This window comes from Perognathus longimembris, chromosome 15, assembly GCF_023159225.1.
Source record: "Perognathus longimembris pacificus isolate PPM17 chromosome 15, ASM2315922v1, whole genome shotgun sequence".
NCBI classification, from domain to species: Eukaryota; Metazoa; Chordata; class Mammalia; order Rodentia; family Heteromyidae; genus Perognathus; species Perognathus longimembris.
This window is the reverse complement of record NC_063175.1, coordinates 42,628,770-42,651,908: the sequence shown is the minus strand read 5'-3', so window position 1 is coordinate 42,651,908 and position 23,139 is coordinate 42,628,770.

Below are 23,139 nucleotides of genomic sequence, written 5' to 3'. Positions count from 1 at the left end.
GAGGGACAAAATATGAAGGTGTTGGGTGTGGCTCATGCTGTTTTCTAGTGTGTCTCAGATTCTTTATATATTTGTCTAACTATTTTATTGTTATTGTAAAGGTGATGTACAGAGGGGTTACAGTTATTTAAGTCAGGTGATGAGTACATTTCTTTTTGAACAGTATAACCCTTCCCTCATTTTCTCCCAGGTTTTCCCACCTGAATCCCCCCACCCCACCCCCCCCACACACATAAGTTGTATAGTTTATTTTCAACATAGTGTCTAGTGGGTATCACTGCTGCATTTTTTCTCACACCCCCTTTTTAAGGAGCATTTTTTTGCTTTTAGTTTTTATTGATTCATTTGTTTATTGACAAAGTGATGTACAGAAGGATTATAGTTTCAGATATAAAGCAGTGAGTACTTTTCTTATCAAACTTGTTACCTCCTCCCTCATTTTTGTTCACCCTTTGGCCCACCATTTCTGTGCTTCCTCCTTACCCTCCCCCCCAAACAAATAAACTTACATACAAGACAAAAGGCACAGGAAAAAAAAGTGACAAAAGAGAAAACAAAAATAAAAATGAAAAGCAAAATAACAAAAAAAAATCCCCTCTTGTTTCCATTTCTTGGAGTTCATTTCAATAAACATCCTTTTATATGATCATATAAGCATAGCTATTGAGCCTTTGTGATCCTCTCCTAAAAAATATGCTCCTTTATATTTATATTAGCACTTACCTTATGTTATGCATGACCTAAATGTTTTATGTAAATTAACTTGATTTCTGCAAGCACGACATGGAGTGAATTCCTTTATTTTTCCCATTTTACTGAGAAATCTTGCCTAGGGTCACACACAGTATGTAGTGAAGCTGAAAATCAGATTCCCACTCCAACAGCTTCTTAGGTACATGGTGGAAAAAAAATGAATTTCTTGAATTTACTTCTGTCAATGAATTCTCACTTATAAAATTAAAAATCCATGTTGCCTCCTATTTTCTCTTATTTTTAATGATTCCTATCTCTGCCTAAAATTCTCCTTTTATACTCAAACATCTCCCTTCTCTTGATAATCAGAAATGGCAATTTTATTGTATATGTTATGACTGAAGTGTGTCCACAAGAATTTTGTAGCTTCATCCTGACTCAGCCCAAAAAAATAAAATTAAAGAAGAAAGAAAGAGAGAAAAAGTGTGTGAATCAATTAGTAGTACTTTCCATGGGTAGAGGATGAAAAAAATGGTAGTATGTGGACTAAAATTCTGTGGTAAAACACCATCCAACTCTCCCTGCATGTCCTAGCCCAAGTGTCACCCTGTCTGCTCACCTTCCTCTCCTCCCCTCCAGCTCATGCCTGCTGTAGGTGCAACACCCATTGTAATAGGACAGGAAATCACAGTGTGGTTTGCTCAGATGAGCAAAGGCTTTGGAATACCCAAAACTGATATTATATACTCTCTTTTATTTTTGTACTAAGAATAATACTAAGTAAATCCTAAGCAGTAAATTTAATGTTAATTCCCTGTAATGTTTAGTGATTCCTTCCTTCTTTTTCCCATTTTCTTCCTTCTCTCCTTCCTTGTTTTCCTTTTCTTTCTCTCTCCCTTTCTTCCTGTCTTCCTTCCTTCTTTCCTCCTTCCTTCCTTCCTTCCATTCCTTCCTTCTTTCTTTCTTTCATTCTTTCTTTCTCTCTCTCTCACTTTCTTTCTCTTTCCCTCTTTCTTTCTTCTTAGTATTAGCTGTTGAAATAATCAAGTTCATTTGAGATACAAAAATACCAGTAAGCTGTAACACTTTATTTTTGATCATTATTTTCTTAATAGAAATAACCACATTATTCATTGGAATTCAGAATAATAAACCTCACTACGGTCAGAAGGGCCCACGTTGGCATCCCCACTTCATAAGCCAAGAACCAAGATTTGAGAGAAAACCAATGGTAGATCCTGGATAGACCATGATGTTTATGGAATCCTGGGGCATCACCAGCTCTTATTGCAAATCCCCACGTCCTAAGAGGCAAGATATTTATCCATATTATCTCAACTTTCCAAAGCTGTCCATGGGCCTCCATCCTGCTATATCAAAGGGAGAAGTCCATAACCAGTACAAAGACAAGCACTCACTACCCCTCTTAACCTTGGGCCCCAGTCTCCTACTCCACCATCACACCCTTCTGTCTCTGCATGACAAGACTCTATACAGGCAATTGCCCTGAACTTGCATTCCAGCTCTCCTCTTTCCATCAGTATGCTCTTAAGCAAGTTACTTTGAGTCTTGTTTATCTGTTCAATCATCAGGACCATGACAATAATATCTGTTTAACAAGGCAATTGTGAGGACTCAGTCATTCAATCCGTTTAATGCTGCTATAACAGAGTATCTAAAAAACTGTGTGCTGTTTGTAAAAATTAGAAATACATTTCTGAAATCTCTAGAGGCCTGGAAGGTCCCTGGTGTTTGGTGATGGCTTCCCTCTGCTTCTAAAAAGTCATAATGAGCCTTGAGTGGCAGAAGATACAAGAGCCCAAAGGGACAAACTCTTTCCTATTGAGCCCCTCCGTAATACGTGCAACACCTTGACAATAAAATTAAATTTAAAAAAAAAAAAGGAGTATCCAAGAGCATTCATAAAGAAGAGACCTCACGACATACATATATTCATTAGCAAAACCTGAATTTTGGGTAGGACACATACAGGACACAGAAGACAAGGAAGGTAAGCATTTGCTCACAGGAAGGGTTCAATGCGTTCATATTTGCTTCTATTTTCCCAGACCAACCTCCAGAGGGCCTGGGACCCGCAACCTCCAGCCTGAGAGTCAGAGAAAAGTCATTACACAGAAGCGTGAGCAGGCAATCATTTGCAGCTTAAATTTCCTTTTAAACGATTGGCAAATAAGTGTTTTCTAACTCCATTATTAATATCATTATTGAAATAAAACTTGTCGCTTTAATGTGTTCCATTGCGCAAAGATAGAACAGCTGCCCTCAAGGAGGAAAAGGGAGAAGTTGACAATAGTTGATAAAGAGGAACCCTGAGATGATGTTTAGTAGCTTTTTCTCCTGTCTGACAATAAATAAAAGCTATTTTGTGTGGTGCCTCCATTCGAATCTTATATTTCTTGCCATTTTCATTTGAGTTCCCAGAGGGGAGCCATCCTATTGTTGACATTTAATAATGCCAAACAATAATCCAGGGCTCATTAGGCCAGAGGAGGCCGGGAGAAATACTCAGCATCGGTGTCTGCCTCTGGGTAGGGTCCCATTTAAGCCATTTTAGAAAGAGGAGGCCCTATGCTATTTGTATAGCTGTCAGGATAAAGAAAAGCCACGAAAACGGCTCCAATTGTAAATAAAAGATGATGAAGACAATAATGACATTGCCTGGCTATGAAGGCTGAAGGGGGTGGTGGGGCTTGGATCTCAGAACTTGAATTTGACCTTAAAGAAAGGACGCTATTCATATCAGCCAAGTGGAAGAAGAAATGCATTCTGCTGCACTATTGTGAAGAAAATGGCTGTCCGGAGCTAGACACAGTAAATGGACTAAAGTACTCCTTGGGTTTTCTTTTCTAAGTTCTTCCTTCTTTTTTCATTATTGATTTTGTTTTAAATACACACTATATAATTCTGAATGTTCTGAAACTCACGATGTCCTTCAGGCTGGCCTTGAACATGCCATTTTACTGCTTCAGCTGTTCTAGTGTTGGGATTGTAGACATAAACTACCACACCTGACCAGGTTTCCTATTTCCAAATTAAAATACTTCTTTGGTAAAGATGACAAGATTCTAAATATAATCCCTCCCCCCCCACCCCCCACCCCCGTACATCCTGCCACTTCCCTAAGGAAGTCCCTTGTCTTCTCTCCATTCAAATCTTTACCAAGTATTGTGAATACATTTTAGTCTCAACACTATCGTAATTTCCTTTTCCACATCTCTCTGTGGGGGGGGGGGGTCACAAAGTTTGGGCACTGCTAGGCCTATGTTATCCATAACCCTGAATCTCTAATGGGGGTGGAGATCTTAAAGGATTTAAAATTGGTGTTGAGGTTTAGAAACCTGTTGAACTAAAACTGAATTTTCTGCTCAAGTTAGAATTAACCAGTTCAAAGTTTGACATTGACAATCTTTTAAGTCATGCCAAGTCTCCTCTTCCATTTCTATGGACAGCCTAGTGAAATAATTGAACAACTGCCTTGGTGGTTTGGGGAGCCATTTGTTTTTAGGTTTATCATTCTTTTCAGCATCAAGTTGCATTGCCTCATACTGAAGCAGGAGCAAGAAATAGTACAGGAAACTTGATGGATTGAGAATTGAGTCTCTGACAACCTTAAAAAAAAATCAAAAGTGGCTATTACTTTTACTCTTTACTTTAAGAAATACGAAATTTATGATACCAATTTATTTTTATGTGACTTTTCTTTTTCCCTTGAAAAGATAAAAGAGGAGAAAATAGAAAATTGTGGCTTTTAGAAACTGAAATATGGTTAATCAAGGTTTTTCTTTATGTTTCAATCTTCTCAAATATTAACACCTTATTTTCTATGCATCTACCCTCATGTGTTATATGAGTAGTAAATGGGAACAAACATTACATACCCAGTGATATTTTATTTATCTTTTTCTATGAGTGTGCCAGTACTGGGGCTTGAGTGTGGGGCCTCGCGCTCTTGGTTGGCTTTTTCACTCAAGGCTGGAGCTCTACCACTTGAGCCACGCTTGTAGTTCTGTCTTTGTGTGTGTGTGTGGTTAATTGGAAATAAGAGCCTCAGAGACCTTTTTGCCTCAGCTGCCTTCAAGCTTCTATTCACAGACCTCAACCTCCTGAGTAGCAAGGATTATGGGTGTGATTGACTAGCTCCCAGGTCATTTCCTTTCATATGAAAGGGAATGTGTTTTCCAGATAAATGAATCACTAAAACTTTGTGAATTATATTACTGTCATTAAATTCGCATACATCATTGATTCTCTGATGGAGGAACAAATTTTACGTAAATGAGTGAAAACTTCCAGAGACTTCTAGGTAGGCAAGGTAAGCTTTTCAATTCCCTACCAAACCCTTAGAACTTACCAACCACATTCCAAAACAGAAATTGTGGTCATATAGATTATGTGAATTTAAAATATATATAAATAATATTTTCTTTTGTGAAGCAAAAGTTCACAATAGAGTATTTTAATATTTTCATACAATTCTGTGTCCAACATGTATTTATTGTCCAACATATTTGAACAGGCAAGTACCAACAGCAAATACACTAAAGCAATAAATCAGTGCCATTCTGAGAAATCAAGGTCATTTAATGTATGTGGACAGTGTATCCATATCAGTGCCATATATATAATTTTTTGAACTTGAGTCTGGCTCATGAAAATAATCTAGATAGCTTATTTTTCATCAGCCCATCCATTCATTATTCTAAGTACTTCTACTGGCAAAGATTTCGCATTAGGCATTAAAGTATACAAAGATAGAAAGTGGTCAGAAAAACCCACTCAGGGGAAGAGATCATAGTAGTTTAGGCTTCCAGATAGAATATTTAAAGGATTTCTGTAACTAGTTTATTTCCAACTTCTTAGTGTGTTCCTGGTGTTAAACTGATCCTAGGTAGCTAACTTCTTAGATTTGCTTGAGGGCTTTGAATCACCACTACAGACTACCAGGATTCAGTGAGCAGTGTCTTGGCTAAAAGAAAATAAGACAGCAGCGCTAGTGTTTAGACACAAAAGCCTCATGGCAAGAAATGTTGAACCGAATTCTACCTGCCTTTATTATAAGGTTCATGTTGTCAAACACTGAACACGAAGATGTTTGACACAAAGGTTAAAAATTTGAGAGCTTCAAGTCTCATTAAAAGTTGAGGAAAAGATAGAAAGGGACTGAAAACACACCAGAACACATTCCCAGACATCAACTGTATAGTTATCTCAACTTATTAATAAGTAATTACCATTCAAGGAAAATATCCTGTTATGGAGGCTGGATGTGCTCAACCAGCTGATGTTTACAGAGGGGGTAAGGTGTGGGAAGGAGCCTGAGGAGAGGGTTCAACTAAGAACCAGTATTTGCTCAGCTAAGAGCTCTCTGGCATGACCCTCAGTGCCTGATGAATTGTAATCTGCCCTGGAAGAGACTCTCACTAGGACCTCCTTCAGGAGCTCATTCTGTGAAATGTTGTTTTGGGAAGTTCTAAACTCTTGTTACATCCAGATGCCACCAGAGCCACCAGATTGAGAGATAAGTGAAGAACCCTCTGCTAATACTCTAGAAGGACAACTTGGGGTCATTCGCTGGAATGTGGTGATGCTGAATTGATCCCTTGATAAACCACGTTAGAGAAGACAGCTTCTGATATTTCCACCTGCTCCAAAATGTGTAGAGATGATGCTAGATAGATGGTGAGAGGTAGAAGTCCAGGGGCAAAACAGGTTCTGATGCTCATTCCTTGTGACTCGACTCTCTTTTTCAGACCACAGTTTGTAGCCTATCTGCTTATTTCTGCCATCATCACTGGCCACTCCAATCAATGGCTGCTACAGAAAGCCACCTTTCCCTTTTGTTCAGTGGAGGTAGATTTAAAAAAAATAAAAAAGAACTATAAAATGAAAAGAAAACAAATCTAAACAACAAAACATACCTTGAAGAGAAGAGAGATCCATTTCCAACTAAACTGTTCATCAGAATAACATAGAAGAACTTAAATTATGTACTAGTAGACTCTACCCTCTACTCAGAAGTTAAACTTTCAGGGGATGGTCTATATAAATCAGTATTTTTATTCAAACTTTCCTGTGTTGTTTATGCAGAAATCAGCATTGTCTTTGGTCCCAAACTTGAGAATCGTTGCTTTCATTTCTTGAGCCTATCCAACTGAGTCATCAAACCATCATATATATATATATATATATATATATATATATATACATATATACGTATATACGTATATGTATATACGTATATATATACATATATACGTATATACATGTATATACGTATATATGTATATATATATATGATGGCAGCAGAGCATATGCTAACCTTAACACAAAAGTGTACATAAAATTACAAACAAAAAGTGGCAAGTCAAGTTTCCCACTGGATAATGATAAAGCATATCCTATCTTGAAACACATATACTGATTCTATGAACATTCATACTGTGAACAGGAGAGACGAAGTTCACAATGTTACAGACCAAGCTTTTAAATAAGAATTTTATCACATCACACCCCTGATCCTTGGGCAGTTAGTATCAGCATGGTGACTCAAATATTCCCTATACACTATTTCACAGGTAGCATTACCTACTGACAGATAGCTCCAAATGATTTTTTTAAAAAGCTTTGTTAAATGGAATATATATATACACATACATATATGTATACATATACATATATAGATGTATACATATATCTATATATACACACATATATATACATATACAAACATGTATATATACCTTATCCTTTTCTTATGCTGCTCTTGAATATTCCAGAAGAAGATGACCCCTCTATGATAATTTTTTCAAATATTGCAAGACAACAAGTATGATACCATTTAACGTCTTTCACTTAATCTTATTGTCAAGGTGATGTACCAAGGGGTTACAGTTACATATGTAAGGTAGTGAGTACATTTCTTGTCATATTTGTTACTCTCTCCCTCATTTAAAATTCTTTGCATGAATAACTATCAAGACACTCTTTTCCCATCCTGAATTACTCGATCCTGAACACTGGGCTTTCCAAGTGCTTATATCTTCAGAGATCATTTGCAGTGTGGATTCTCCCATCATATCTATTAATCAGCATAGCCTGGCTGTGGTAACTGTAGTGCTGGGCTCTCAGTGGTGTGATACAACAAGGAAAATAATTAAATACTAGAAGTCACTGAGAACTGCAACTGTGAAAGAGAGACTCATGCTCAAAATGTGAGAAGAGTAGAGGGATGGCATGATTGCCAGTGGAGGTCTCAAAGAAGAGATAGAGCAAAGAAGAAATACCCGGGCTTCTTTCTCCCCTGTTCTTCTATCTCCATTTTCTTGATTTATATTGGTCAGATAAAAGCAGAAGAAGGCAAAGGTTGAAGGAACCTGGATTTTGTAGTATGCAGCCTCCTGAGGAACAGAAATTGACAGAGAACTGTGAAGAATGAGCTTGTGAAAAAATAATCATCATCATGCTAACTCCTATGAGTATTTTTTCCCACTAAGCCATTACTTTTGACCTGGGTGGCTTGGGGTGGGGAGAAGAAGAAATTGATCAAACACATGACAAAATGTCATAGAAGCTAAACATAGCAGTAATTCATTCTGGACTCAGAATTATTGAGACTTACTCACCAATCCCTATTTTTTCACTTACAGGCTGTATTATTTTGAGTAACTCACCAAATTTCTTCAAGCTTTCATCTATAAAATGGAGACTGAAATATTGACATAGGTATGAGATTGATGTAGGAACTGAATTAAATATTTCATGTAAATACTGAGCCGAATCCTTCTTACAAAGTAAGCACTTAGTTCTTGTTAAGAGGAAGAGATAGATGGTGGACCAAAAGTGGGGAGGAGCAACAACACCCTAGCTGAGCTCCCTCCAACATCAAAGTTTTTCCACCCCAGAGAAACTTTTACCGCTAGATAGACAGCCTAAATAAGTTCTAACAGTACAGGGATTCCGGCCAGGAAGGAAAAATCAACTTTGCTGGTCTGAAAACACAGATTTGAGCCCCGGGCAGTGCCCCAATGCCACACCAGCATGGGCGCCGGCACAGCACTGCACACCCCGCGCAGCTCAAAGGAGACCAGGGAGAAATTCTCCAGATGGCAGTGTACAGATAGATCGCAGGCTGAGCACGGATGGGCTGAAATCGCAGAGACAGCGTGAGTACTCCCACGAAAGACAGTCTTACTCATGCCCACAGAGCAGCTCCTTCCCCAATCATGAGAGCAAAGCACCATCTTTGACCCTGGCAACCAGGCTGGAGCTAAAGCCCACCTGGGGAAAGCAAGGACAAAGCGGGCATCTTTGAGAAGGGCAAGAGGGACCAATCAGTGAGAGCCAGCTATGCCCAGGAGAACACCCCTGCCCAGGCGGGAGGCATGTCCTGGGCCCTGGCTTGGCTAGAGGTGCCCGCCCTGCCCACTGGAATTCCTTAATTAAAAAGTAAAAGTGGCGAGCAGCTATCGTCAGCACAGAACAACCACATGGGAGAAAAAACCTCCCGAGACAGATAAACAGTCCCATTTAGAATCCCAATTACCAGCCCAAAACAGAGCTGAACTCCATATCCAGCTTTGCCCAGAAGGCCGCCCCACCCAGGAGGGAGAAACCTCCCCCAGGCAAGTGAGTCTCAGCCTAGTAAACCAGGCCAGAAGCGCCCCGCCATGCTGAGTCGGCAGCCTATTCAAAGCCAGGCATTAAAGGCAGCGGCCCCACAGCAGACGGGAGTAGCCACAGTTCACGTCCCCATCTACAGTGGACGCCCAAGGCCTACCTGCTGCTGTGTGAACCACAGAGACCCAGGATTTCACCAACAGGGGAGGAGAGTCAGAACAGATCCACCCTCTGCAAACTAAAAACAAGTCAAACCAGCCAAGTGGCAGAATAGAGAGCAGAACATCATAAGGAAACCAGAGACTGTAGAAAGCCCACCCAAACAAAGAAGACTTTTTTGTTTGTTTGTTTTGTCTCAAAAGTGTTTTAAGCATTCATTTTTATTTTTTTCTTATATTTTCATTTCTGAAACATCATTGGTATGTTTTTGTTTTCCATTTTCACCTGTTGGTTCTACCAATTTTTTGTTGTTGTTGTTGTTGTCCTTTTTTTTTCTTTTTCTGTTTTTTTTTCCTTTATATTTTTTTTCTTAACATATCTCTTCTCGGTTATGTGCATCTGTCTTCCAGTATTCTTTCTTTATCTCTCTCTATGTACTCTCTTTCTTTAAAAATTACTTTCCTATGAATAACATCTCCACTCTTTACTGCTAACTGTCCATTGTCTATCATTTTAACCTTGTTGTTTCTAGTGATTCTACTCTCCTTCACATTTTCACATCACTGAAACTAAACCAAAATCATCACCCCCCCCATACATTTTATTCTAGTTTCTTTATTACCTCTAACTTACCCTCCTGACTTACTTCTAGGTCCTCCAGATCCCATTGACTCCTGGTTTTTGGATAGAGGGTAACCCTGCTTAATTTGAGTGAAACAAAGGGGTTCATAGAGAAAGCCAGTCCAATAGGAACTTAATATAAGAACAAGAATTGCTCATAGGGCTGTAACAGTAAATAAGTAACTAGTGAATACAGGGCTCAGGATTGGTTGTTTTATTGAAATTGTATTCTTTAGGAACAACAAATCTAATTTTATACACAGTTATAAAAGGTATTTGTATTTAATTGTGAACTTCTAAGATTTACACAACAGTGCTTGGTAAGGTCTGCTTTGGGTCATAAATGGTGCTCACAGGTGCTTGTAGACTGACATTCCCAATCCAAATGGGCAGAAGAAACACAAGAAAGATGGAAAACAATGAAGTCTTATCTCCCACTCAAAACAAGCAGGAAGCAGAGCAGTCAATCAAAGACATAGAAGAGAATCCCCAAAATGCTCTACAAAGTGTACTGATAAGCATGATAAATGAAAAGTTTGAATCTATTCAGTCAATTGTTTTAGAGCGTGAGGAGGCAAAGCAAAAATTAATGGAGAATTTCATAGCCTCCACAAATAGAAAGATAAATGAACTTCAAGAGTCAAATGAAAAGTTAGCTACCCAGCAAAAGATTTAAGAGACAACACCCAAAACCAAATTAATGAAGTTAATGAAGTAAAGAAGTCCATGCAGGACCTAAGAGATGACATGGAAATCATCAGGAAAGACCAGTCAGAAGGAAAAGATTCGAAATCAAGTAGTGAGCCTACAGTCCCATCTAACTGAAGCAGAGGATCGAATCTCAGGAGCTGAAGATTCCATAGAACCTATGGAGAAAGATCAAAAATCAATACAAATCCAGTCCAATCAACAAAACAGATCGCTACAGGAGATTCAAGACACGATCAGGAAGCCCAATTTAAGGATAATAGGTATTGAGGAAAACTTGGAGAAAGAAGGTAATGGGATAAGCAACCTATTTAACAGAATATTAGCTGAGAACTTCTCAAATATCCAGAAGGAAAGTCCTATACAGATACAAGAAGCATTTAGAACCCCAAACCGACCAGACCAGAATATGACATCCCACCGACACATTGTGATCAAAACAGGATCAGTAGAGTACAAGGAAAGAATCCTTAAAGCTGTTAGGGAGAAAAAACAATCACATATAAAGGAAAAGCAATCAGAATTACCCCAGACTTCTCAGCAGAGACCATGAAAACAAAGAGAGTCTGGAATGAGGTATACCAAACACTAAATAAAAATAACGACCAACCAAGAATAGTGTACCCAGCTAAACTCTCATTCATACCCGAAGGTCAAAAAAAAAAGTCTTCCACAGTAAGGAAAAACTGAAACAATATATCTCCACCAAACCAGCTTTACACAAAATCCTTAAAGATGTACTATACAGGGAAAATAATCAAGATCCCAATGCAGACAGAGAAATGAACCCTAATAGTAAACATCAGATCAAGAAATGGGAAGACAGAGCCTTTAACAAGATAGGAATAATGAAAGGAACAAATGATCAGCTCTCAATCCTAACTCTCAACATTAATGGACTTAATTCTCCAATCAAACGATATAGGCTCATAAGTTGGATCAAAAATCAAGATCCATCTTTCTGCTGCCTCCAAGACACACATCTATTCAGCAAAAGTAAAAATCTTTAAAAGTGAAAGGCTGGAATCAACTCTATCAAGCAAATGGCCCCCATAAGCAGGCTGGAGTTGCAATCCTAGTATCAGACAAAATTGGCTTCAAATTAAAAAAGGTAAGAAGAGACAAAGAAGGCTACTACACACTAGTAAAGGGATCTCTCCTACAGGAAGATATAACCATTCTAAATATCTGTAACCCAAATACAGGAGCACCCAACTTCATCAAACAAACACTACTGACTCTAAAAACACTCATAGACCTAAACACATTGATAGTTGGGGACTTTAACACTCCACTATCACCCCTGGACAGATCAACACGCCAAAAACTGAACAAAGAAACCACAGAACTAAATAATTGCTTAGAACAACGAGACTTAACTGACAGCTACGAAATAGTCCACCCAGCAACAACAGAATACACATTCTTCTCAGCGGCACATGGAACATTCTCCAAAATAGATCACATCTTAGGGCACAAAGAAAATCTGTACAAATTCAGAAGTATCAAAACCATTCCCTGCATTCTCTCAGACCACAATGGAATGAAATTAGAGCTCAACTCAAACAGCCACCACAGAAAATCCTACAATTCGTGGAGACTAAAAAACACACTGCTGAACCATCAGTGGGTCATTGAAGAAATTAAAACGGAAATTCAAATGGTTACGGAATTCAACCAAGATGAGGACACAAAGTACCAGCTCCTTTGAGACACAGCAAAGGCAGACCTCAGAGAAAAATTTATATCTCTGAGTGCATACACAAACAAACTAGAGAAACAGCAACTCAATCATTTAAGGAAGCACCTTAATTTCCTTGAAAGAGAACAACAAGCCAAACCCCAAGTCAATAGACAGAAGCAAATAATTAAAATCAAACCAGAATTAAATCAATTAGAGACGAAAAAACCATCGAAAGAATCAACAAAACAAAGAGTTGGTTCTTTGAAAAAATCAACAAGATAGACAGACCCCTGGCAAACCTGACAAAAAAACGAAGGCAGCACACTCAAATAAACAAGATAAGAGATGAAACAGGTAACATCACCATAGAAACAACCGAAATTCAGAAAATAATAAGGGACTATTTTGCAAACCTTTATGCCAACAAATTTGAGAACTTGGAAGAAATGGATGATTTCCTAGAAAAAATTCATATCCCCAAACTCAACCATGAAGATTTAAACCTTCTAAACAGACCCATATCCCGTATTGAAATAGAAATGGCAATAAATGATCTCCCATCCAAGAAAAGCCCAGGTCAAGACGGATTCACTGCAGAATTCTACAAGACCTTCAAAACAGAAGTCACACCAGTATTTCTCAAACTCTTCAATGAAATTGAAATAGAACGTTCACTACCAGACTCATTCTATGAAGCCAGTATAACCTTCATCCCAAAACCAGGCAGGGAGTCATCATGGAAAGAGGACTATAGACCGATTTCCCTGATGAACATAGATGCAAAAGTTCTCAACAGGGCTGGGGATATAGCCTAGTGGCAAGAGTGCCTGCCTCGGATACACGAGGCCCTAGGTTCGATTCCCCAGCACCACATATACAGAAAACGGCCAGAAGCGGCGCTGTGGCTCAAGTGGCAGAGTGCTAGCCTTGAGCGGGAAGAAGCCAGGGACAGTGCTCAGGCCCTGAGTCCAAGGCCCAGGACTGGCCAAAAAAAAAAAAAAAAAAAAAAGTTCTCAACAAAATTCTGGCCAATCGACTTCAACAGGTCATCAAAAACTCATACACCACAATCAAACTGGATTCATCCCAGGGATGCAAAGTTGGTTTAATATATGCAAGTCATTTAATGTAATCCACAACATCAACTGGAGCAAGCTAAAGAACCACATGGTTTTATCTCTGGATGTGGAAAAAGCATTCGACAAAATCCAGCACCCATTTATGCTAAAAGCCCTAGAAAAACTGGGAATCCAGGGAACATTCCTGACTATAATCAAGGCAGTTTACGACAAACCAACAGCAAGTATAACTCTAAATGGTGAAAAACTAAAGCCATTCCCTTTAAAATCAGGAACAAGGCAGGGATGTCCACTCTCTCCCCTGCTCTTCAACATAGTACTAGAATTCCTAGGCAGAGCAATTAGGCAAGAAGAAAATATAAAGGGGATCCAAATAGGAAAAGATGAAGTTAAACTTTCTCTCTTCGCAGATGACATGATCCTATACCTAAAGAATCCCATAGACTCTACCCCCAAGCTACTAGAGCTGATCCAAAACTTTGGCAAAGTTGCAGGATATAAAATAAACCCTCAAAAATCAACGGCCTTTCTATATGCTAATGACCTGAATGCCGAGGCTGAAATCAGGAAAGCACCTCTTTTTGCAATAGCCCCCAAAAACATAAAATACCTAGGAATAACCTTAACCAAAGAAGTGAAAGACCTCTTTGAGGAGAACTTTAAAAGCTTGAAAAACGAAATTAAGTCAGAACTAAGGAAATGGAAAAACCTCCCATGCGCCTGGATTGGGAGGATTAATATAATCAAAATGGCAATATTGCCAAAGGCTATCTCCAAATTCAGTGCAATACCCATTAATATCCCAACACCATTTTTTAATGAAATAGAGGAAGCAATCCAGAAATTCATATGGAATAATAAAAGACTTTGAATAGCAAAAACAATCCTAAGCAGAAAGAACAGTGCTGGAGGAATTACAATACCCAACTTCAAGCTGTATTATAAAGCTATAGTAATAAAAACAGCTTGGTATTGGCACCGGAACAGGCCTGAAGACCAATGGAACAGAATTGAACACCCAGAAATGAACCTACAGAACTACGCTTACTTAATCTTTGATAAAGGAGCTAAAACAATAGTTTGGAAAAAAGATAGCCTCTTTAACAAATGGTGCTGGCAAAGCTGTTCAACACATGCAACAAACTAAAACTAGATCTTTATATATCTCCCTGCACCAAAATCAATTCCAAATGGATTAAAGACCTCAAAATCAAAACAGACACCCTGAAAACACTAAAGGAAGGAGTAGGAGAAACACTTGGGCTCCTTGGCGCAGGACGGAACTTCCTTAACAAAGACCCAGAAATGCTACAAATCAAAGAAAGGTTGGACAAATGGGACTGCATCAAACTGCAGAGCTTCTGCATGGCAAAGGACATAGCTCGCAAGATAAACAGAAAGCCCACAGACTGGGAGAAGATCTTTACTGGCAGTTCAACGGACAAAGGCCTCATATCTAAAATATATGCAGAACTAAAAAAATTACCTTCTTCCAAAACAAAACCGCAAAGAACCAATAGCCCCCTCATCAAGTGGGCTAAAAACTTACAAAGAGACTTCTCTGATGAGGAAATGAGAATGGCCAAGAGACACATGAAAAAGTGCTCTACATCACTGGCCATAAAAGAAATGCAAATCAAAACAACATTGAGATTCACCCTAGTAAGAATGTCCTATATCAAGAAAACTAACACTAACAATCGTTGGAGGGGATGTGGCCAAAAGGGAACCCTACTTCATAGTTGGTGGGAATGTAAACTGGTTCAGCCACTCTTGCAAGCAGTATGGAGATTCCTCAAAAGGCTAAATATAGAACTCCCCTATGAGCCAGCAGCCCCACTCTTGGGTATCTATCCAAAAGACCACAAACATAATCACACTAAAGCCACCAGCACAACAATGTTCATCGCAGCGCAATTTGTCATAGCGAGAATCTGGAACCAACCCAGATGCCCCTCAGTAGACGAATGGATCAGGAAAATGTGGTTCATATACACAATGGAATTTTATGCCTCTATCAGAAACAATGACATTGCCCCATTTGTAAGGAAATGGAAGGACTTGGAAAAAATTATACTAAGTGAAGTGAGCCAGTCTCAAAGAAACATAGACTCTATGGTCTCCCTTATTGGGAATAATTAATACAGGTTTAGGCAAGTCACAGCAGAAGATCCCAAGAGCCCAATAGCTATACCCTTATGATCACATAAGATGATGCTAAGTGAAATGAACTCCATGTTATGGAAACAATTGTTATACTACAGTTGTAACCACTTTCAACGTCCCATGTGTATCTGTAGCTCCTGTTATTGATGATGTTCTTGTATCACCTTCCCGTGGTTGTACCTACACTATCTCTGTAATTTTATCTGAGTATATTGGAAACCGTGTATACTGGTATTAGAACTAAGAAATTGAAAGGGAATACCAAAATTGAGAGACACAGGGTAAAAAAGTCAGACGACTACAAAAGCAATACTTGCAAAACTGTTTGGTGTAAGTGAACTGAACACCTCATGGGGGGAAAGGGAAAGGAGGAGGAGGGACGGGGGTATGAGGGACAAGGTAACAAACAGTACAAGAAATGTATCCATTGCCTAACGTATGAAACTGTAACCTCTCTGTACATCAGTTTGATAATAAAAATTTTTTTTAAAGAGGAAGAGATAATAATAACTGAATGTGAAGGGTCACTAAAGAGACCTTAAAAACCATCAAGATGAGCAGAAATGGATATGCAAAGCTTTTCCAATTATAGCCTGAATGGCAGGTAAGATATATTTTAAGTGCATAGTTTGTTCGAGGAAGAGGCATCCACCCCCACATTATCCTGATTTCCTGTCACTTGGATCTCATTGCCTCCAGCCCTCACATTTCTGCTAATAAAATGCTTTTCAATGCTTAAAAAAACTATAGTTTAAGAAGCTCAGTACAAACCAGACATCAGTGGTTCATACCTTCAATCTGAGCTACTCAGGAGGCTAAGATCTGAGGATCATGGTTCAAAGCTAGCTCAGATAGGTAAATCTGTGAGATTCTTATCTCCAACAAACTACTTCCAAGAAGACAGAGTTGGATCTGTAGCTCCAGCGGTGGAACACTAGCCTTAATTAAAGAAGCTCAGTGACAGTGCCTGGGCCCTAAATTCAAGCCCCGGTACTGGTGCATGTGTCCACGGGGGTGTGCGCACGCACACACACACACACACACACACACACACACACACACCAGGAGTTGAGTACTGTACAATTTTCCAAGATGTAAGTAACATATGGGAAAAGACAAAATAAGTAGCATCCCACAGTCTTGACAAAATAGAGAATGTAATGTAGCAAGGCTGACCTGAAATCTAATTTTTGGATTTCCTTAACAAAATATAGCTCCTAGCCATCCAAACATTTTTAATTTCCAGCAACAATATTCTGACCTCTTCCTCATATTTTCATGTCTCCTAACAGGTGCTTCATCTTTTACCTTGGCTGTTGAAAAAAGAATCATATTAACATAATGTAAGGTTATTAGGAGAGGACCATGCCACCCTGTTTCCATCTTATCCATCACAACTCTGGTTCCCACCAATGTAATCACTATAGCCTCTTACTGAAGTACTTTAATTCTGTCCATGTGAGTCCCAAAGATCTTTAAGTGTTCCAAGAATCCAGAAACATATCCATTTTGGAGCAATTCTGATACTCAACTAGTAGGACGAGATATTCTTTGTCCATGCCTACAACCCCTAAGGGTACAGAAGGAAGGTAAAAGTGGCTTAAGTAGATGAAAAAGTCAAGATCCAGTTAGGAATTTCCCTTAATCCCAAACCAAGATGTTTTTGTCCATTCAGAAGCCACAGGAAGCAATATAGTATAGTTACTGTAGGGAAAGCTCCTTTCTAAAACTGGAAGATGATTTCTGAGGCTGAATAGTAATTTTGACAAGTCAGGAGATGGTATGAATAAGAGGAAGTGGAATATGAAAGGAAAAGATGTGAACATAGAGATGGCTAGTTGTTAGTTCATCTTCTGCAATTGCTAACAGAAATTAACAATTAAATGGATATGTGTATACAATAGCCAGAATACCAAAATCAAAGACAGTGACAACAGGGGCTAAACCATAGGGAAGATAAGCAAAAGAAAAAAGAAATAATTTCACAAAATATATTAAAAATAACAGCAACAATGAAAAACCACTTGTTTCCATATCTTGGAGTTCATTTCACTTAGCATCATCTTATATGATAGCTCACAGTCAGTGAGCTATTGTGATCCTTAGCCCCTGTTGTCACTGTATTAGATTTTGGTACCCCGGGTATTGTATATACCTTCATCGGAATTAGGGAAGGGGAACATCAAAATGGTAAGACAAAGGATAAAAGGCAAATCAATAAGCAGCTATACATACAGGACAATATGTTGGACATTAACTGTACAACTGGGGGTGGGGGAAAATTAGGAAGATGGGAAAGTGGGAGAAAAATGAGGGAGGAGGTAGCAAGTTCGACAAGAAATGTACTCACTGCCTTACATATGTAACTGTTAACCGCCCCTCCATTCATCACCTTTTCAATAGACAAAAATTTATTTAATAAGAAAAATATATTCACTATGGGGAAAAATAAATGGATATGTGAACTAAACAGGGAAGTGTCAAGCTATCTTCTGATTGCATAGACGGGTGGGCAGAGAAATGATAAGTATTGTGGAAAGAGGGACAGATTTGGGAGTATACACGTTGTAGCCAGGAACCAGTGGCTCACGCCTGTAATCCTAGCTACTCAAGAGACTAAGATCTGAGTAGCATGGTTTATGTTCTTATACAATATTTATCAAGATGAACTCCAAGAAATGTTAACAAGAGGGTTTCTGTCACTTTGGTTTTTATTCTTGTTTGTGTTTTGTTTCTCCTTTGTCACTTTTTGTTTACTGTACCTTTTCTCTGGTACTTAAGTTTATCTGTTCGGGGGAGGTAAAGAAGGAGCACAGAAATGGTGGGGACAAAGGGTGGACAAATGCAGCAGTGATACTTAGTAGACACTATGTTGAAAATTAACTATACAACTTGGTTGGCAGGGTCAGGGTGGGGAGTGGAAAGGGAAAATCTTGGAGAAAGCAGGGATGAGGTGATACTGTTCAAAAAGGAATGTACTCATTACCTGACTTATATAACTGTAACCCCTCTGTACATCACCTTTACAATAACAATTTAAAAAGAAACAGCCAGGACAGGAAAGTCCATGAGACTCTTATTTCCAATTAACCACAAAAGGCTGGAAGTACAGCTTTGGCTCAAGAGGTAGAGTGATGGCCTTGAGCAAAAGAGCTCAAGCACAGTGCCCAGAACTAGAACTCAAGACTTAGGATCTGAAAAAAAAATCATTTGTAGAAATGATGTTTGTCCAACTACAAAAGCAATACTTGCAAAACTGTTTGGTGTAAGTGAACTGAACACCTCATGGAGGGAAAGGGAAAGGGGGAAGAGGGGGAAGGGGATGAGGCAGGAGGTAACAAACAGTAAAAGAAATATATCCAATGCCTAACGTATGAAACTCTAACCTCTCTGTACATCAGTTTGATAATAAAAATTTGGAAAAAAAGAAAGGATATTTGTCAAATATTGAGTTTCATGAAGTAGTATCATAAGTTTATTCTCTGTCATTTGACCATGGGTCCCAGGTTGGTAAAATACCAGTGTCACGACTATACAGGTATATTTCAAAAGGAGAAAACATAGAACTAAAAGAGGAAAGTATCATGGCACAAGTTTAAGGTAAAACCAGCAAAAGAGATTGGGGAAAAGCAACAAGAGAAAACTGGGAAATATGTCAGATTAATTCCCTTCAAATATGAAAATTTCAGTAATACATTCTAGAAGATGAGAGGGTGTTCAAAGTAAGCTTCTCCCCTCCTATTGTGTAAAAGCAAGACCTTTTTTCCTTTTGAATATTAGGACATTTTCCCATCTGGTTTCTGGCATCTATCCCATTCTTTATGATTTTTGAAAGATTACCCGCAGGTAATACACAGGATAGGATCATTGTTGTAGCAGAAAAAAAAAATCTCTTTTCCTCCTAGGTAAAACAACCAGCTTTAATTTCCCTTTGCCTAAATGCCACCAAAGGAAAGAAGGCATTTAATTATTTGTCTTTTAAAACGTGTTTTTCATTGCATTTGCAAAGGTTTACAAGGAATACATCTAGTGCTTAATTGCTTGTAGCTAGGGAATACAATTATTCTTCTGGAGTCTACCAAATATTTATTGTGATTGCCTCTGCCTGGGTTTCAAGCTTCTACCACAAAGATTGAAACTAATTGAGCTCAAACCCCAAAGCTATTAAATGATGGCAGACTCATGTTGAAAAGCAGGGGTTATATCAAGCCTTCAACATGGGGTGGGTGTTAATGTATTTTTCTGTGTTACTAGAAAAATACTGATTGACAGAACTCATTCTTTGCCACATAATTATCTATTTCTTTGTTGACCCATCTGGTCCCCTTAGCAGTGTGCTAATACCATCATAAAACAATAAGACTAAATTGGTCTTCTAGTGATCAATGGCTGATATGATTTCATACAAATTATTCTTAGACTGTGCAGCCTTCTCTATGTTAAAACTGTAAACAGAAACTAGATATAGATTGGAGCTTCTCTCAGTATTTGTGCATGTGAACCAGAAAGCATAAATCTTTCAGCATCTTTTTGATACTCTTTCTTTTGCTTATCAAAAACTATTTAAAACTATGCAACCCCTTGGATAGCCTTCACATCCATGGTGAATATAAAAGTATCCATCTTTCTCCCCCACCTGCTCTCTGCTTAAAATGAAGTAGCAGCTTTTATTATCAGAATAAAAAATCTTACCAAGAGGAAATAAATCAAAGAATTCTAAAGAAGTTAATAGCCATGGTTGTTAAAGCAAGGAGAAGGAGAAAGATAGAGCTAAACCTTCCAGAAACAGCAGAAATAGGACCTTGAGCTACAAGAGATAACAATTCACTTGGAAACATCAATGATTCTGTCCCTTAGAAGTTCATACTGACTGCTCTGCCCAAGTAGTTAGGGACTTTTCCATGAACGCCTATCTGATCTCAGAATTGGCTATGCTCTGTCTCTTTTGGACATAATATCTCTTTCTCTCTCTGATACACACACACATTCCCTTTCTCTCTCATATACACACATATGCACCCACACGGACACACATATAATTAACAGGGTTTAAAGGCTTTGCACTTTATATCAGATTATAATTCAAATGAGATATTTTAAAAATCATACAAAGTACCTTACAGAATAAGGTAAAAAAAATTAAGATAATTTAGAAGAAAATGGTGACACCATTATCGTCACTACCATTCTAATCTGGTTTGCGTTGCCTCTATGGTCAAGCAATAGTACTAAAACAATTATCCTGACCAGTTCCTTCTCCTGAAGTCAAATTCCTCTCCCTCCTGCTTCTCTCTTTTCCAACTATGCACCATTGTTTTGATTTCATTATTGTTGTCTTGGCAAGACAAGATGCAACATGGTGAATGTTTCCAAATATTGAGGAGCAAGATGCAAAACCACCTCACAAATGAAGGATACTACTATTTTCCGTGGTTGTGCCTCTAACATTTTTCTGGGGTATGGTTTACAAAAATGGTTGAGCTGAACCAACTCCCAAGGCCAAACAATAATGTTCCGTTCTCCACCAGCATTTTTCAGGGTCATGGAGAGAAGCTGTCAGGTTTGCGCGTCTTCTTGGTACACACAGATCTGCAAGAACTCTTTCTCTTGCCCCCATCTTAAGCCCAGCCCCACTTCTGCAGGAGAAGGCATCATGTCTTGATATAGTGGAGACACCAGAGTCTCGGGGGTATCCTGAATTTCCTCAAAATTAATCAGATTTGATTGGATTTCCAAGAGCAAACAGCCCTGCGTAGGCAAAGGTTTTCATAGTCACCAGCAATGCCAGAAAGTGGCATCCGCAGCTGGCTGTGTCCAGCCCTGTTTTCTCCCTGACTCGGCCTAAACACACATAAGAGGAGCTCATTGCAGGCAAGCCATCATTACGCATAGCACTCTACCCATTAGAAGGTGGATTTTAACCCATGGGAGGAAACATGGAACGGAAAGGAAATTATTCTTCATGCCTAAAGTCATTTGTTTTCAAAGAATGTGAAATCTAAGCCAGAGATATGTGCTCAGCTAATACGTTTCCATGGAAGGTTTGTCTTTGGACAATTCCAGCTATTTTTTTAAAGGAATGAAAAAGAAAAAGAACCTGGGAAAGACTTTCAAAATTCCTCTCAGCCACATTCCCCCAATTCTAGGAGCTCGTGTACAGTAGGTAACAGCTGACTGGCCATGTGCTTAACCAATACTTTAGAAATGGTTCTGCAGGCTTTCAACAATATGTCACTCTCGGGCTGGGAATATGGCCTAGTGGCAAGAGTGCTTGACTCGTATATATGAAGCCCTGGGTTCGATTCCCAAGCACCACCTATACCGAAAATGGCCAGAAATGGCTCTGTGGATCAAGTGACAGAGTGCAAAAAGAAGCCAGGGACGGTGTTCAGGCCCTGAGTCCAAGCCCCAGGACTGGCAGAAAAAAAAAAGGAAAAAAGAAATACAAACGAGCAATATGTCACTCTCTTTACTCTGTATCACAAATTCCTCACTGATTCTTGTTGAGTATTTCTTTCTGACAGATAAACAACCTTGCTATTTATTTCTAGACTGCTGTCCCTTGGGAATACTGTAGTATTCCATTTAGATTTAGGCATCCACCATTTAGTTTAGGCATCCCCTACTCTCTTTGTAAAACAAATTTTTTTAATTATCTTTAAGTAGTTGTACCAAGGAGGTACCCTATAACAAAACTGTAAATAAATAGAACATGTTTGTCACTCCCCTTCAACAGTCTCACCCTCCTTCCACCCACCCCTTCCCTTACTTTTCCTAATTTTGTGTATGTAATGAATACTTGACTGCATTCCCGCCCCCCACACCCTTCATTTGTCTACCCCATTCTCCTAGACCCTCCTCTACTCTTGGATGTACCCATTCCCTAGTATTGACTTAGTTGGGCTTTGTACCTGGTCTTTCTAAAAGATTACACTATTTGAGCTCCCCATAGAGTCTTTTATACTTTAGTTCATTCGTTTGTAGCCACTTGCATACTGCCCAATATGTTTACTTATAGGCTTATAGATACATTCTATCTATCACAAGTGAAGGGAACCATTAATCTTTGTTCTCTGGGCCTGGCTTACTTTCCTTAATATAATTTTTCCACATGTTGCTATTTCCTTACAAACGCCCCCTCTCTTTGATGTATCCTTTTAGAGCCAAGGGTTGAATTATTTAATTTTCAAGACTCTAAACTTTATTCACCTAGCCACTGGGCACTCTGAGTGTTCCATTTGTCTTCCTTTGTGGCTTTTATCAATTTTTAAAGCCCACCTAAGGTAGTCTTCCTGTAAGCAGTAAAATTACAGGGCTTTTATGTTACCTTAACTCCTAGAACTTCAAACCAACCCCTCAGATTTCAATGACTCCACATAAAAGGAGATCACA